Source organism: Lithobates pipiens, unplaced genomic scaffold (genome assembly GCF_037356315.1).
Source record: "Lithobates pipiens isolate NorthernLeopardFrog02 unplaced genomic scaffold, aLitPip1_a1.2 Scaffold_8, whole genome shotgun sequence".
NCBI classification, from domain to species: Eukaryota; Metazoa; Chordata; class Amphibia; order Anura; family Ranidae; genus Lithobates; species Lithobates pipiens.
Window position 1 is genome coordinate 624,188,222 of NW_027507903.1, and position 18,075 is coordinate 624,206,296.

The 18,075-nt window shown below is 39.8% G+C and overlaps 1 pseudogene; it reads left to right on the plus strand.

Annotated features, from left to right (window-relative positions):
• The first annotated feature begins 1,342 nt into the window (after positions 1-1,342).
• LOC143962378 (olfactory receptor 11L1-like) lies at positions 1,343-6,212 on the plus strand (annotated as a pseudogene).
• Positions 6,213-18,075: the final 11,863 nt, after the last annotated feature.

An 18,075-nucleotide genomic window follows, 5' to 3' on the forward strand; every position in this document is an offset into this window, starting at 1 on the left:
AGGATGATTAATTCTCCTTTAAGGGGGGTGTGGCGGGGACGTGGCCTATGCCTACATACATTTGCTAGTAGGTGTCCCTCATTACCATCTCAAAATGTTGGGAGGTATGGAATACATGTGAAAAAAAAAAGGTTTAAAAAATAAAAAAAATTGAAACAAACCTCCACACAAAAGACCTCAAAGAAAGGTGTAGGTTCAATTGGACTTTTTAGGCAAAAGAGATAGTTGTAGGAACAACCGACATATTCAAAAATATATTATTTATTTAAAAATAAAAAAGAGAATTAATATTATTAAAAACAGAATTCTAAATCTCTGACCGTGTGTACAGAGACTTAGGCCGCGTACACACGCGCGGACTGTTGGCCCAACTTTGTCCGTCCAACAGTTTGAGCGAACAGTCCGCTCAAACTTAGCATGGACGGACATGGCCACACACGACGGACGAACAGTTTGCTGAAACCGTGCGCGATGACGTGAACGGCACGTAAGACGGGACGAAAAATACGACGTCCTATACACTGCAATGCAACCTTCCGACGTGGAAATCCTTTCTGAGCATGCGCGAGACTTAGTTGGCCGAACAAGCCTACACACGAGCGAACAGTCCGCTGAAACCTTGTTTCAGCGGACAGTTTTTCGGAATTTCCGTAAGACCTTGTTCGGCCAACTGTCCGCTGAAACTGTCCGCTGAAGCCCCACACACGAGCGGACTGTCCGCCCAAACACTGTTCAGCGGACAAGGTTGGGCGAACAGTCCGCGCGTGTGTACGCGGCCTAAGACTTAACTTAGTCTCTGAGCAATTCTGTACCACTACAGGATTTGCAGAAGTACATTGGAGCTCTCATCCTTGCATGTAATATTTCTGCTTCTTCTTAAATGTTTTTCAAATTTTTCTAACATGCTTAACCAACCTTCATGCAAGATTTCGTAGTGTTACCATAGCATGCATCATTTATTTGTACAAGATTTATCCCAATTAAACTTTCTGTGATGTTCCTTCATGTATACATGCAGTATTATTTATGTTTTATTGTAAACATTATTTTTTGAAAACATTAAAATAAAGATTTTTTTTTTTTTTAAAGACATCTTCCAAAATCTTAGTGAAAGTCTTCCTCGAAGAGTGTAGAATGGTGTAACCACATATAAGGGGAAGACCAACTCCATATTAATTATCTTAATTTTGGAATGGGATATGCAAAAAGCTGTGATGGTCAAATGTCTACCAACCGTTGACCATATATTGTATGGCTTATGGCACTTTTAACACTGTATTTACCCTTGCATCACTTTTTATAAACATATCAGCACAAAAATATTGAGATTAGCTGAATACATTTCATTTTACCCTCTGAACAAAGCTGTTTCCCATCTTTATTGTTCTCTCTCCAGGTTATGGAGGAAAAACATATGTCCAATATTACCATGATCCAACTATTAGGACTTCAGACTCCACACAGTATAACATTTTTAATTTTTTCTATTTTGCTTTTGATTTATTGTATGACAATATGTGGAAACCTTATGATCATCACACTGGTGTCCTACAGCAAATCCCTCCATTCTCCCATGTACATCCTCCTCTCCCAGCTCTCTGCATTGGATATCATACTGACAACTAACATTCTTCCTAACACACTTCATGCTGTTTTGATGAAAGGTTCCATAATATAATTTTCTGATTGCATCACCCAATTTTTTTTCTTTTGTGTTTCTGAAGCCTCAGAGTGTCTTCTTCTGACAGTGATGTGTTATGACCGATATGTGGCCATCTGCAAACCATTGCAATATACTTTAATAATGAATGTCCAGCTCTGCTGGACAATGATTATCACATGCTGGTTTTTAAGTGTAACAATAGTATTGATTCCCACTTTAACAATATCCAAATTAAAATTTTGTGGTCCCTATATAGTTGATCACTTTTTTTGTGATCTTGAGCCAATCCTACAACTCTCCTGCTCTTATCCCTTTATTGTTATATTTGAAGTGACATTCATCATTTTTGGCTCTGTTGTCATTCCATTCTTTATTATTATTGTATCGTATGTTTATATTATATTCATCATTTTTAAAATCCCATCTATTACCGGCAGAAAGAAAGTTTTCTCAACATGCAGCTCCCACCTGACCGTGGTTTTCATTTATTATGGTAGCATAGTTTGCGTTTATTTGGTACCCCGTAGAGGACAGTCATTTAATATTACTAAATTCTTGTCATTACTATACACTGTGGTCACCCCACTGATTAATCCAATTATATACAGCCTGAGGAATAAAGATTTAAAGAAAGCCGCAGCTAAAATCATCAACCACTGTCAGCACTTTTAGAAAATGATAATAATATTTGAATATGTTTCAATTGAAATTGCAAGTTGAATCTTGATGTCAAAGATGAAATCCATACGAGATGATTCAACCTAGTTACATGGTTGCATAATTAATCTGACTGAAAAATGAGTTGACCCAGTTTAGCCAATGGAATAAAAAAAATAGACACACAAATAGGAAACATTATCCAATGCCCACAGTTGATCCAGAGGAAGTAAAAATATGTATATCAGTGGCGCCTGAGTATCCATAGGGGCGCCTGGGTGCTGCCCCCTACCCCCCTCCAGGCAGTCACAAAAAAAATTAAAATTTTTTTTTTTTAAAGCTGACCCTTTAAAAAAAAAAGAAGGTCCTTAAGTGCACTGTGCTCGGATGCCGGACACAGTCTGATGCTGGACACAGTGCACGTATGGGAAGCGACATATCTATGCAATCACGAGATTGCAGATGTGGCACTTCATTTGTGTGCATTTAGCCTGCCTTGCGGCGCTTTCTGTAGCGCCAAGTAGCTTCCGCCCATTTGTAGTATATATTACTATGGCCGGGCGGTTTGAGTAACATCTGAGTTGATGTCACTTCCTGTTTTTCTCTCTCCAATTGCGCCCAGGAGAGAGGAAACAGGAAGTATGAGAGGACGGACCTCTCCACAGGAGACACCGCTGGAGAGGACAACACACTGCAAGGTAAGTAAGGTGGGAGGGGGGTTTGATGTGAGGTTGCTGCAATTGACGGTGACACATTCTGCTGCAATTGATGGTAATACATTCTGCTGCAAATGATGGGGACACATGCTGCTTCAATTGGTGGTGACACATTCTTCTGAAACTTGGTGGGACATATGCTGCTGCAACTTAGTGGGATGCATGCTGCTGCAACTTGGTGGGACGCATGCTGCTGCAACTTGGTGGGACATATGCTGCTGCAACTTGGGGGGATGCATGCTGCTGCAATTTGGTGGGACGCATGTTGCTGAAATTTGTTGGGACAGATGCTGCTGCAATTGATGATGACACATGCTGCTGCAATTGGTGGTGACACATGCTGCTGCAACTTGGTGGGATGCATGCTGCTGCAATTTGGTGGTGATACATGCTGCTGCAATTTGATGGTGCCACATGCTGCTGCAATTTGGAGGGACACATGCTGCTGCAATTTGGAGGGACACATGCTGCTGCAATTTGTTGGGACACATGCTGCTGCAATTTGGTGGTGACATATGCTGCTGCAGGTGTTTGGAATATCTTTATCTGCTGATTGTTAAACTTTATAGAATACACATATTTCTATTGTTGTGTAGAACCTGGGCCTGCTGTCCCTCCATCCCTCTCTCCCTCTTCCTCCGTCCTTTGTGCCTTATTTATCCCTTAAGAGGCAATCAAATATTCCCTGGAACTTTACCTATAAATATTAGTACTCACTTATAATATGTGCATTCCACAGCAATGCTGTTTACAACAAGGTTCTGAATGGTATGAGTTAATTGCTGATCCATGTGTTGGACGATTTCTATCATCCACATTTTGGATGATTTCCATCAGAGCTCCAATCGCAACTCCCACTGTAAGCTGTTTAGTGTTTGTCTTTGGAGTCTACCTATTTGTAATGTTCTGCCTGACTGACTCACTGGCATGTGTGTCCACATCATCAGGTAATTGGAGAATTGGGCCAAGAAAGCACTATCCCGGGTGATCCAATTTTGGCTTTTCAGGTTTTTTCATGCACCTTCCCCTCTGCATTGGACCACTTGCTTAGATCCCTCCTCCCTGAGTGGACTGCTCTAGTATATTAAGGCATTAACACACCACTATATGAACTTTACTCACCATTCAATTATTTGGAGTTTTATCACTACATGAACTCTACTCACCATATCATTATTTATATTTGCTATTTGGCCATTCAGCGACTTTTTTTTTTGCACTTGGCACTTTAATCTAGGAAGGTTGTTTAATTATAGCATTGAATAATTTATTTTGTACATGATTTATATGCCATTATTTTGTTTTATCCATCATTGGATGAGGTGCGAATGCGGGGGATCGTCATCTGCTCGGGGGGCACCTGTTGATCTGGGACGCGCCTTGCTCCAATGATATTAAATATATCAAACACGGCTGAACTGAATTAACCTAATTAATGGCACTGTGTGACGCCTGTATATAACAGGCCAGTCACAAGTGCCTTTTCCTGCTTGCAGCTGATCACGGGTTTGGGATACACAGAGACCGGCTTGGTAAGCTATACGGATATATAAATATTATGGCTAACTAGAGTTCTGTCTGATTACGAGAATGGAGCTATTAATTTGCTTGTCTATATCTGATGCTTTCAGATTTTGATTACACCACACTTTTTAAGTGTGGTGACATCGGTGGCTTTTGCCCCTGTGGAGGGATTTTCCAAGCCTGGTCTCGGCAGGTGGGTCCACACCTGTGATCAGATACACCTGGCATCAGCAGTGAGGGTAGTATTTTTCATTTTTCATTTCAGTTTATGTGCAACTATATATCCCTTTGATATCACCTCAATACTGATACATATGCCCTTGCACTGGGTAGTTAATTATATGGTACTCTTTATGTATTTTTTTTTATTTAGTTATCTAAGATGGTTAATTGGAGTATGGCGTGTCCTTGTGGGGTGTCCTTTGTGATACCATGTGATGGCCGGGATCCCGGAGTAATTAAGGGGAACATGGGGTTTATGGTTGGGGTGTATTTTTCCCCCAATAACCCCCACTTTTGGTTACACATCTGAATTTCTTCTTATTCTTTGGGCCGTCTGACCTCGGTGGAGCTGTGGCAGATTGATCTTCTCCTTGGATGTTATGAGAAGCTTACCGTTCATGTATACGATCTACATGATTTGACCGTAAATTACCCCTGAAGAGGTCAACTGTTTATATATACCTCGAAACGTTGGGTTATCTTTATTGTACATATTATTCACGATAGAGCTGGTCATTTACTGTTTCATGTATATGTTATACACTTCTAGTATACATCCAATTTTTTAGACATGTGCATTTGTTTTCGTCCGAATGCATTTTCGTCCGAATTTCAGCTATTTTCGTTTTCATTTTGACAAATGATAACGAAAGCACAGAACCCGAAAAACGAAAGATCCAACATAAGATCGTTGTTACAACAGTTCGATATAGAATAGGAGATTCGACGTGACTCTGACAATAACAATCTGTGTCTATAGAACCTGTGGCCGAATGTGCCTAACCTTACCTCTATTAGTCCAAGATTATATAGAGAAAATATTCGACAGAGAAAAAAGATTTGACACAGAGAAAATATTCTGCAAGTTACTGTCCTAAAAAGTGTTTGGGGACCCGGGTCCTGCCCCAGGGGACATGTATCAATGCAAAAAAAAGTTTTAAAAATGGCAGTTTTTTCGGGAGCAGTCAACATTGGGACAAAGTGCTTTGAGGGGTCACAGACCCCCAAAGCATCCTCCCAATGTTGAGGGCATGTGGACTGGTACAGCTCAGGAGGGAGGGGGGGCCACTCTCTCATCACCCCCTCTTTTTCTGCGGCCTGCCAGGTTGCGTGCTCGGATAAAGGGTCTGGTATGGATTTTTAGGGGGACCCCACTTCAATTTTTTTTAAGGTTCCCCTTAATATCCATACCAGACTTGAAGGGCCTGGTAATTGAATTTGGGGGACCCTCAAGCTTTTTTTTAATGAATTTTTTTTTTTTTATCAATGACTTTCAATGAGTGTTCTCTGTATTACGGAGCCGACAATTCATAATAGCTGCAAGTGATTTTAAAGGATTTTTTTCCTGCATAAATGACACTTTGTGCAGGGACAGTTCTAAGCACCAGAAACATGCGCCCCTTCACAGGCATACTATAGACACCCCCCCCCCCCCCGTACGAAATTTAAAGGAATATTACACTTTTATTGTTTTACTTTAATCATTATTAAAATCACTGCTCCCGAAAAAACTGCCGTTTTTAAAACTTTTTTTTGCATTGATACATGTCCCCTGGGGCAGAACCCGGGTCCCCAAACACTTTTTAGGGCAGTAACTTGCATATTAGCCTTTAAAATTAGCACTTTAGATTTTGAACGTTGGAGTCCCATAGACTTTAATAGGGTTCTAAAGTTCACACGAAGTATGCTATATACTAGCTCCGTCGAATCTTCTTTATACATTCGACAGACACCATAAGCCTTCAAAGACAGATTCGACCGTAATTCATGTGGATTTTCGGACGAATGCAATTTTTGAACGAAAAACGAAATAAATAAAAACGAATTTCGGGAGTAACTAAATAAATTAATTTTTCAGACGAAAACGAAATTCCGAAACGAAATATTTTACTCTGCACATGTCTACAATTTTTATGTGTAATGTCATAGGTTATTTGTTTTTGGTGTCTTTTTGCTAAATAAATACAATTCTAAATAAAATTATTTTTACTCATCAATAAGTGCTGGCAACCCAATTTAAATTCCCATAGAGGTCATACACTCATGTTTGAGTGTTTTTTGTTTATAATATTATAGAGATGTGGGTTTGCAAAGGCACTAAGTACATATAGGGTGGACACCAACTCTTTCAATATTTCGTTTTAGTGCTACACCCAGGGGTCAAGTCCTGGGGGAAAAAAATGTGGGAACTCCCACCCAAGATCCACTCCCCCACCAAAAAAAAAAAAATGATACGCTCATATGCATATATATTTCATAGAAAATACAGTGCAACATTTATTTTAAAGTGCCAGTTTACAAAAACAAAATAAGTTAACTTGTCAAACTAACAGAATAATAACCACAATGGTTGATAATCTTTCCCTCGTTGGATTCCTCCCACTTACACCAATGATGGGGGACTATACCTTCCACCAGAGAGCAGGTGTTCCCATCAGAGTGCCCCCCATCAGAGAGCCCCCCCATCAGAGTGTCCCCAAAGTTCCCCATCAGAGTTGTGACTGAGCCATCTCAAAGTAGAAAAACATGTACCTGGATAAGTCCTTGAAGAAGGAGTATGCTGCAGTGGGGCAAAAGCCGGGCGGAGGAACTTGCTGATGAAGGCAGGGAGCACAGGTGATGTCATTGGTTGTTAGAACAATGGTGGTTCTAGCAGCCAATGACAGTATTGCAGCGGGGATCTAGCACTGCAGATTGGCAGGCACGCTCCTGTATAGCATAGCCCCGGCTGCTGGAGGATGAGGACCGAGGGAGGGGAGGATGCCTGTGGCCAATTATAGCTGAGGGGGTGTAGTACACGCCCCACACTATATAAGGCAGCCAGCATGGCGGCCTTATGTAGTGTGTTCCGGCGTGCAGGGAAACAACAAGATAGGCAGGGACAGTGTGTTCTTTTCTCAGACATCTGCAGGAGTTAAAGTGGGTGCTGTGTGCCTCCTAGACATGTGCACTTAGTTTCGTTCTGAATCGAAATTCAGATGAAATTTCCTTATTCGGACATTCGGATCTGAATGACCGAATTACAATGCTAACAAATTCAACCGAATTCGGACGAAATTCAAATCAAATTCGAAAAATGACATTTTGTGACCAAAATTTGGGGCCACGTATCTCGGGGACACTTGTAGCTAAAAACCCCAAATTTGGTAAACAAACACAGTAGAACTCAGACAGGGATGCCCCCTATCCCCCTTGCTGTTTATATTATGCTTAGAACCCTTGGCTGCAGCTATACGGGCGGATTCAGACATAAGGGGAGTCTCCCTCAGACTGAAAGAATACAAACTGTCTCTTTATGCGGACGACATTCTCCTCACACTGACGAAACCCCTAACCTCCCTTCCCAAACTTCACACTCTTTTAGATTCCTTCGGTAGGCTCTCGGGTTATAAGGTAAATACGTCTAAAACCGAAGCGCTCCCTATTCATATCCCCCCCGCACTTCAAGCTTCCTTAGAATCCACGTACCCCTACCGTTGGTGCCCCGTTTCTCTCAAATATCTTGGCGTTAACCTGACCGCCAAGTACGGCTCCCTTTATGAAGCTAACTATATATCCTTAATAGCGGAAACGCATGGTCTACTCAGAAGTTGGTCGTCTTGCCCCCTATCTCTCCTGGGTAGGATTAATGTATTGAAAATGGCCATACTCCCCAAGTTTTTATATCTTTTCGAAACATTACCAGTTGCTATCTCCATGCCTCAGCTTAGGAATATTCAGCGAGCCTTTGCTAAATTTATATGGGGGAATAAGAGGCATCGGATTGCCCAAACGGTGGTTTTTGCTCCACGATCTCATGGAGGACTGGGAGCCCCCGATATCGTGAAGTATTACTATGCGTCGCACCTAGTGGCGGCTGTCTCCTGGTCATCATATTTTGCTACCAGTAGATGGTCAGAGCTAGAAATGAGTGTGGTCACCCCGGTCCATCCGTGCTCCATGCTATGGTCTGATCTGACCTCCTCTATGGCTCAGCTTAGGCGTATATGCCTGGGACCGATGCTTTTTACTCTCTCCATATGGAAACAGTGTCACATACGGTTCTCTCTCTCTTCTCCATGCTCACCCCTGCTGAATGTCATTTTTAATCCAGATATGCCTGACAGCCTTTCGGTGAAGAATATGTTTCCTTGGTATAGGTCTGGCGTCTTTCAACTCCGCCATCTGGTGCATCCAGTATCTCGCAAATTCCTATCCTTTCCTGAGCTTCAGGACAAATATGGCATTCCTGATCAACTCTCTTTCTCTTACATTCAATTCAAACATTATTTCCACTCTAGATCTCCTGACCTGACTCTGGCCAATCCTAACACTTTTGAAACTTTGTGCTCACAAGGCCCGTACCAGAAAGGACTTATTTCCTCTATTTATAGTGCCCTCCACAATTCAATCTCACCCACCGCAGACACACATCTCTATATGAGAAGATGGGCTACAATTTTACCATCCCCCTTAACCATTTCCCAATGGCAGGACATCTGGACCTCTACCTCTAGAGTCTCCAGATGTGTGGAGCAGAGAGAGAGACGGCCTACAAGATACTAATGTTCTGGTACAAAACCCCTGAAATGTTACATAAATATGATCATTCCGTATCTAATTTGTGTTGGAGATGCCAACGAGATGAAGGCACCCATTACCATATTTTCTGGAGCTGCCCTTTGATTGTGCCTTTTTGGTCCATGGTCCAATCCCTACTACAGTCTGTTTTGGAGGTAGATATTCCATTAGACCCTAAACACTACTTATTAGGCCTGCCTATCGCGGCGTTATCTAAATACGCCAAGAAATTAACAGCCTATATTCTTCTAGCTGCTAAGAGAACGATTCCCACTCTTTGGTTGTCCACCTCCCCTCCGCCCCAATCGCAGCTAATCTCTGCTATTGCATATATACGCAGAATGGAACATCTGACTGCGCTGGTGCAAGATACTCTACCCAAGTTTTCTAAAATATGGGACAAGTGGGACATTTCCATGGTTAACCCTGAGACTGTACCTTAACTCTTTTGACCATGTACTCTAGGGAATGGCTTTCTCAGGTTTGGCCTTGGGATTTCTGCCCCACAACCCCTCCCACACTGATATATATATTCTTTGGTTTTTCTATGCATTTTTACTGGTAGACTCGTGGTGTGTCCTTTTTCTTTTTACTTTTTGAGGTGATATACTGAAATGTTCACAGTCTATTTCCCGCCTGCGGCGGTTTTCTTTGACGATGTTGCATTATCAATCTTGACTATTTGTATCACTGTGTACGATTTCACCTGTTGTATGAAAATCTTTTTTCTTCAATAAAAATACATTTAAAAAAAAAAAACACAGTAGAACTAGCACTACAACATCTCCAAATTTCTAGCTCCAAGCGACCCCAAGTTACGAGGCCCCAAAGTTGGGTCGCAAAATGTCAAGCACTTTTCTGCAGCAGAGAATGACATTTTGTGACCCGAATATGGGGCCAAGTATCTCAGGGCAACTTATAGCTAGAAACCAACAATTTGAGGATTTTGTAGTGCTAATTCTACTGTGTTTGCATACCAAACTTGGGGTTCCTAGCTACAAGTGGCCCCGAGATACGTGGCCCCAAAGTCCGGTCACAAAATGTCATTCTCTTCTGCAGAAAAGTACTTGACATATTGTCCATATCTCGGGGTCACTTGGTGCTAGGAACCCCACAACTTGTGACAGGTGACATGGCAAGTGGACAATCCACAACTTGGTCATGTGGCACTCGTGGCAGGTGTCATAGCAAGTGGACAATACACAACTTGTGGCAGGTGACGTGGCAAGTGGACAATGACATACAGCATATGCACTTGCCTTGCGATCGACATCCGTGACTTCTTCAATCAGGCATGCTGACAACTTCATTGATGTGATAAATATAAATGAAATAAGATGTGTGTGTTTTTTGCACTGGTACACTGCAAGTATGAGAAGTTGATGTGACAGATGTATATAAGTTACTAACCATCTTCCAAAATTTCTAATTCAAATAGAAAATATTAGAAAAAAATATAATTGAATAGAATAAAATAGAAAGAATATACAACCATCTTCTGAAATTCACATTTCAAATAGAATAAATTTGAAATTCGAATAGTATGAATTCAAATTTTTTAATTAATTAATTTTAAATTTGGATAGAAAAGATTATAATAAAATAGAAAATAGACTAGAAAAACAATAGAACAGAACAGAATAGAATATATTATATTTTAAGTCTATTCTTTTATATTCTATTAAAATCTTTTCTATTAAAATTGAAATCATTATATACTAAATTCACATTTCGGAAGATGGTGGTTTTATAATATATATATATTTCTTTCTGACATTCGAATTTCGTATAAAATTAATTCAAATTTGAATAGAAAAGATTAGAATGGAAATAGAGAATAGACTAAAAAAACAATAGAACAGAATAGAATATAGATACTATCTATTTCATTTTTAATTTCTTTTTGCAGATTACTATTTGTTTTCATAAGATCTCCTGCAGACTATTAGCATCTATTTCATTTTTTTGCAGATCTCCTGCAGACTATTAGTATCTATTTAGTTTTCTCACCAGATCTCCTGCAGACTATTAGCATCTATTTCTTTTTTTAGCAGATCTCCCATAGACTATTAACAGCCATTTCATTTTTATTTTCTTATTTTACATTAGAGCAGCCATTTCCTTTATTTCAGCAGATCTCCTGCAGACTATTAGCATCTATTTCATTTATGAATGGAGGAATGGTATGAGAAAGAGACAACAAGAAAGACATCACCGCTTATATCTCTATACACAGGGAAATGGCTGCTAATAGTCTGCAGGAGACCAGCAAAAATAAATAGATGCTTATAGTCTGCAGATCTGATGAGAAAATGAAATAGATACTAATAGCCTGAAGAAGATCTGCAAAAAAATTATATAAATTCTAATAGTCTGCAGGAGATCTGATGGAAATAAATAGTAATCTGCAAAAAAAATTAAATAGATGCTAATAGTCTGCAGGAGATCTGCTGAACTAAAGGAAATGGCTGTTCTAATGCAAAAAAGAAAAAAATGAAATAGAGGCTAATAGTCTGCAGGAGATCTGCAAACAAATTAAATAGATGTTAATATACTGCAGGAGATCTGATGGAAATAAATAGTAATCTGCAAAGAAAGAAAAATGAAATTGATTCTAATAGTCTGCAGGAGATCTGGTGAGAAAACAAAGTAGATACTAATAGTCTGCAGGAGATCTGCAAAAAAAATTAAATAGATAATAATAGTCTGCATGAGATCTGCAAAAAAAGAAATAGATGCTAATCGTCTGCAGTCTTATTAAAACAAATTGTAATCTGCAAAAAAAAAAATAATGAAATAGATAGTATCTATATTCTATTCTGTTCTATTGTTCTAGTCTATTCTCTATTTCTATTGTAATCTTTTCTATTCAAATTCAAATTCATTCAATGTGAAATTCGAATGTCGGAAAGAAATATATATATATTATAAAACCACCATCTTCCGAAATTCGAATTTAGTATATTATGATTTTGATTTTAATAGAAAAGATTTGAATAGAATATAAAAGAATAGTAGGAATTCACATTTTTTAATTATTAATTTTAAATTTGGATAGAAAAGATTATAATAAAATAAAAAATAGACTAGAAAAACAATAGAAGAGAACAGAATAAAATATAATATATTCTATTCTGTTCTGTTCTATCATTTTTCTAGACTATTTTTTATTTTATTATAATCTTTTCTATCCAAATTTAACATTAATAATTAAAAAATTTGAATTCATACTATTCGAAATTAAAATTTATTCTATTCAAATTCGAATTTCAGAAGATGGTTGTATATTCTTTCTATTTTATTCTATTAAATTATGTTTTTTTTCTTTTCTGTTCTAATCTTTTCTATTTGAATTAGAAATTTTGGAAGATGGTTAGTTACTTATACTTACTTATATATATCTGTCACATCAACTTTTCATACTTGCAGTGTACCAGTGCAAAAAAAAAAAAAACACACACATCTTATTTCATTTATATTTATGGTATCAATGAAGTTGTCAGCATGCCTGATTGAAGAAGTCACGGATGTCGATTGCAAGGCAAGTGCATATGCTGTATGTCATTGTCCACTTGCCACAAGTTGTGTATTGTATTTGTCCACTTGCCACGTCACCTGCCACAAGTTGTGTATTGTCCACTTGTCACGACATCTGCCACGAGTGCCACGTGACCTGCCACGAGTGCCATGTGGCCGGCCACGAGTTCCACGTGACTTGACACGAGTGCCATGTGACCAAGTTGTGGATTGTCCACTTGCCACGTCACCTGCCACCAAGTGACCCCAGATATAGGCAATGTGCCAAGTACTTTTCTGCTGCAGAGAATTACATTTTGTGACCCGACTTTGGGGCCACGTATCTCGGGCCACTTATAGCTAGAAACCCCAAATTAGGTATGCAAAAACAATAGAACTAGCGCTACAATATCTCCAAATTTGGGGTTTCATGCACCAAGTGACCCCGAGATACGTGGCCCCAAAATAGGGTCACAAAATGTCAAAAAAAAGGAAGGAAAAACTGTGCTACGGGATGTTCAAAAATGAATAATGGTCGGAAGCTGCAATTCTAATGTATACCAAAAAATACACCAATGAACATAAGAAAAAAAGGGAGAACTGCGCTTAACCTCAAAATCCCAGAGTGAACAGGATGTGTGTATGTATAAGAACAAAAGTACAAAACCTAAAAGTAATGCCTATGAAATCACCTCCTATATGGCACATATATATGCATGTGCATCAGTGTACAACACTACTCCCCTCAAGTGAAATACAATAACATAATATTAATGTGCCAAAAAAGAAAGAAAAAAAAAAACACTATATAGTGAAAGACAATAAAAAAGCCAATAATCAAAGGACATAAAAGAAAATTAAAAATAAATAAAGGTTGGTCCCAAAAAACTAATTATGTACCTAATATTGCAAATACATAATAATAGAGCAATACTTTAAACACCAATGATTTAAACAATACTGACACTAAATAGCATCCATGTGATCTTATATCCTATTGTTAAAGTGAAATGTCCAAATAATTAATCCAACACCAGTGAAAGATCTTCATAAAGAGAAGCTTGATTAAAGCACACTATCCCTTCCTTCTCCGGAAACAATGTGCGTTTTCCCATCACCAGATATATAGATTGGCTCCTTACCAGCTAGAGGCGACCCCCCGTTACAGAGGGTCACAACAGGCGAGACAAGTTTAGATGGACATCCAGGTTGCTGCACCCTTCGGTCGGTCCCAGATCATCCACAGGATAAAGTTATAGCGGTCACTATCGTCACTCCATGTTACACTCCCCACTCAACGTAGTATCATATAGAGGAAACACAGGATCCATATAGTGTAAAAAAGATAACTTTTAATTTAAAATCAAAAAATATGCACTTACATGTAAAAAGTGACAACAGGCTCGATAAGAGGTGTGCGCCGGCCGGACACACGCCACAAAACCAACCCGTTCTTCCTGGTGTATGTCAAGCGAACACGACGGGGGTGACGTTCGTACGTCGCTCCGCCCTACGCGTTTCGTAATAACTTACGTCGTCCAGGTGCACGGGCGGCGTACAACGTCACCCCATTTATACTCCTTCCCATACCCAAGCCTTGCTCTGGGTCCGTGGCCATCTTGGACGCCCATTGATCAGCAAAACATCACATGATCAACTGTTAAGCCTCGCTCACAGTCCGCGGGCATCTTACGTGTGCGTCTACACACACTGTATGGTCGCGGGCCAAGCCTCGCTCTCGGTCCGCGGCCATAGTAAAGACTTAACTCTCCAATTTACCTAAAGCCTCATACACACGATAGGACTTTGTACAAACTTTCCCTTGGATTTTTGTACAAAGGGCGTCGGCCCTGAACTTGTATTGCATACACACAGCAGGACTTTTTCAGCCAACTTTCACCAAACCACGTGGTTTTTCTGCTCTCTACCGCCACCTTTGGTCAACTTCTGTATTGTTGTCTGATCTTTTGCATTGGTTCTGAGCATGCCTGTTTGCACTTTGTACAAAAGTCCTATGGTTTTCTGTACACACGATCAGACTTTGCTCCATCGGACTTTTGTTGGCAGAAAGTTTGTCCGTTCGCACAGCCAACAAAAGTCCGATGAAAACCAAAAAAGTTTGTCCGATGGAGCGTACACACAGTCGGATGTTGCTCCAAAACAGCTAATTTGCATGTTTGTTGTCAAAAAGTCTGATCGTGTGTATGGGCCTTAACTGATATAAGCCCTAAAAGGGAACAGCGAGGAATAAGAGAACCAAGCCTCGGTCCGGATGAGCACATATCATATAAAAATTATTTTGGAAGAGAAAAAATAGACATATAAAATAAAAATGAATAAAAAACAAAAAAGAAGCCACAAACTTGCTCCCAATGATTCACCATGATCTAAAATTCACTCGTTTTAATAAAATGAGAGAAATGCAAAACAATGACTGGGAACAAAAATAGTCCTCATTGTAGAGCTTGCTTCTTATATTCAAAGCAGACCGGAAGTAGATCCAAACCGTGTAACGAAGACACATAAGTATAGTCAAAGGGACTTTTTTTCCTTTATAAAATTATAAAAAAAAAATATATTTTCGTAAAAAAAATGAAGATTATGATTCATGGCTAAACCTCTACCTGGTCACCATAGGAAGAGGAAACAGGCAAGAAAAGATATACTCTAAATCTCACCTTGCCCTCATCTCACAGATAGTGCAGCCAAAAAGGAATCATCATCTCATGTTTGTGGGAACATGCTTAATGTATATCACCTCATCTAGATCGCTGACCGACCCAGAGCGAAGGCCCACATCAAAGTAAGGAAGTGTATACAGTAAAAATACCATCAGATTACTTGTGTACCATCTAGGTCGAAATGCAATACAAAAAAACAGGTCAGGAATTATTAATGAAGGCATTTACATCAGTTTCCACATTCAGGCCAAACGGGACATATGTTCTTAATTTGTGGATCCAGGCCATTTCTAGCTTGGATATCTCCCTGACCAAGGATCCACCCCTCCAATGGGGCCTATATTTATCAATACCAACAAACTAGGTACCCGATGGGTCTCTCTTGTGCATTTGATCGTAATGCCTGGACACGGGATGCTTGTCAAACCCATGCGAATATTCCCTATGTGCTCATTCAACCTGACACGAAGTGCCCTTTTGGTCCGCCCTATGTATTGGAGGCCACAAGGGCACTGTAAAAGATAAACCACAGCCTTCGAGGAGCAGGTAATAAATGATTCTATTTCATATGCTCTGGTGGTGCTTGAAGACACAATGTTAGAAATTTTTGAACCTCTGTAGGAGTTCAAAGTGCAAACTTGACAGTTTTTACACTTGTAATAACCCGTCAAGTTCTGAAAGAAGCACCTATTAGCCCTGGGCGGGTCTTGTACACTAGGGGCAATTTTTCTCCCCAAAGACGAGGCCCCTCTAAAGATAATTTGTGGTTTTTCAGGCAAAACCGTGTTAAGAACCTGGTCATTGGTTAACAAGTGCCAATGTTTCTGAATCAGGTTCCTCACACCACGGTGTTGCACTGAAAAAGTCGTGATGAACGGTACTCCACCCTGAGTGTTAGCTCTCGGATTCAACCTATCTGTCAGCAGTGATGACCTATCTCTTTCTCGAGCTGTCCTCACTGTCGCTTCAAGGGAGATAGGGTCATATCCCTTCTCCAGATAGAACTAGTTCCCCCACAAGCGGGGTTTTTAGGCAGCAAGAGACAGTAATAGAAGCCAATAGAAGTAGTATAAAAGGTATTTTAATAATAATAATTGGTAAAAACAAACATGAGCTTCACCTGAACACTTGGATAACAGACAAAATCATGTATATAAAGTACATATAATGTCACATGGAAGTAAAATAACAGACACAACTATGTTACACTGTATGAGTAGATAGCAGTGAGAGCATAAAGCTAACGCGTTTCGACCCCAGAGGGGGTCTTCTTCAGAGATGGTGGTCTGTTAAAAGAAAAACAAGATTACACTGAATAAGTAAATCCGGTGTTATACATATTAGGGATACCCAATATCAATTTAAAAATGGTTTACCCAATAATGTACTTCCAGGTAGGTAAGATGGATTGTAGTGCTTCAGAAGAAAGGTTCTCCCATAAGGCAATGTCTCAATTTCCTTTACACATCTTGAGTGGTACTTGGTCCGTATGTATTGCCAAGATGCCAAATGGAAGAAGAGGCAGTGTCACACACCCACTGGCGTGACTCACGGGAGGTCACACTGTTGCCTTGCCCCCCAGAAGAGGAAACTCCGGGGGGGTAGGTGCGAGTAAGGGTACACCGAAGATATGGCGGGTCACACCTGCAGCAAAATCCCAACAATGGCAAAAAATTAATTAATTAAATAATTGAAAGCAAGGATTATTTAGTGTTGGAGACATGGAGTGCATACATAATATGGGGATAATGGTATCATATCCCCATTATGTATGCCAAAGGTTGTGCACATGTACACATATACATATACACACTTGCACCCCCAATTGTCCAAATGTCCATATAACATGCTTTCTAAAACCCGGACAAAGAGAGAAAGAAGAGGGGGGGAAAAGGAACCACGCCTGGGAGTCCAAGGAGCCTAAGAAAGAGGGGAACGAAGGAAAAAATGGCCTGGGATGAGTGGGTATGCAAATGTTGTCAGTGTGTGAGCTCTAATACACAGAAAAAGGGGGACGGGAGAAAAATAAAATAGAGAAGAAAAAGAGGAATAAAGGTGATGGGAAGTGGGCTGTGTGAAAACGGTGTGAGTATGCGCTTAAACAGAGAAAGAAAAAGTGCGCAAAGGAATGGTGAAAAAGTGAAAACATGAGTAAATAATAATATATGCGGGTCATATAACAAACAAACAAGAAGACACCACATGTGAAAGTGTGCAAAAACAAGATGCGCTAAACTAGGTGACAGTGGTAAGGGACACTAGCTGTAGAAACCCGGACCAAACTCCGGGATGACTTATCCATCTATAATAAAAATATTTTACGCAAGAAGGAATCCAAATACTGGAGGGATAAATTTGCCTTCTCAGAGGGACGAGCCTATAAATGGAGTATTAATACACAATCCAAAAAGAATGTTAATGGAAAGATACATCTTCCCAATAAGAACACAAATAAATCCAAGGACCTGTCTAAACCTAATGAACCAACTAAACAGGTGCAAAAATCACGGGGAAAGTTTAAAAGGAACCGTAGCAA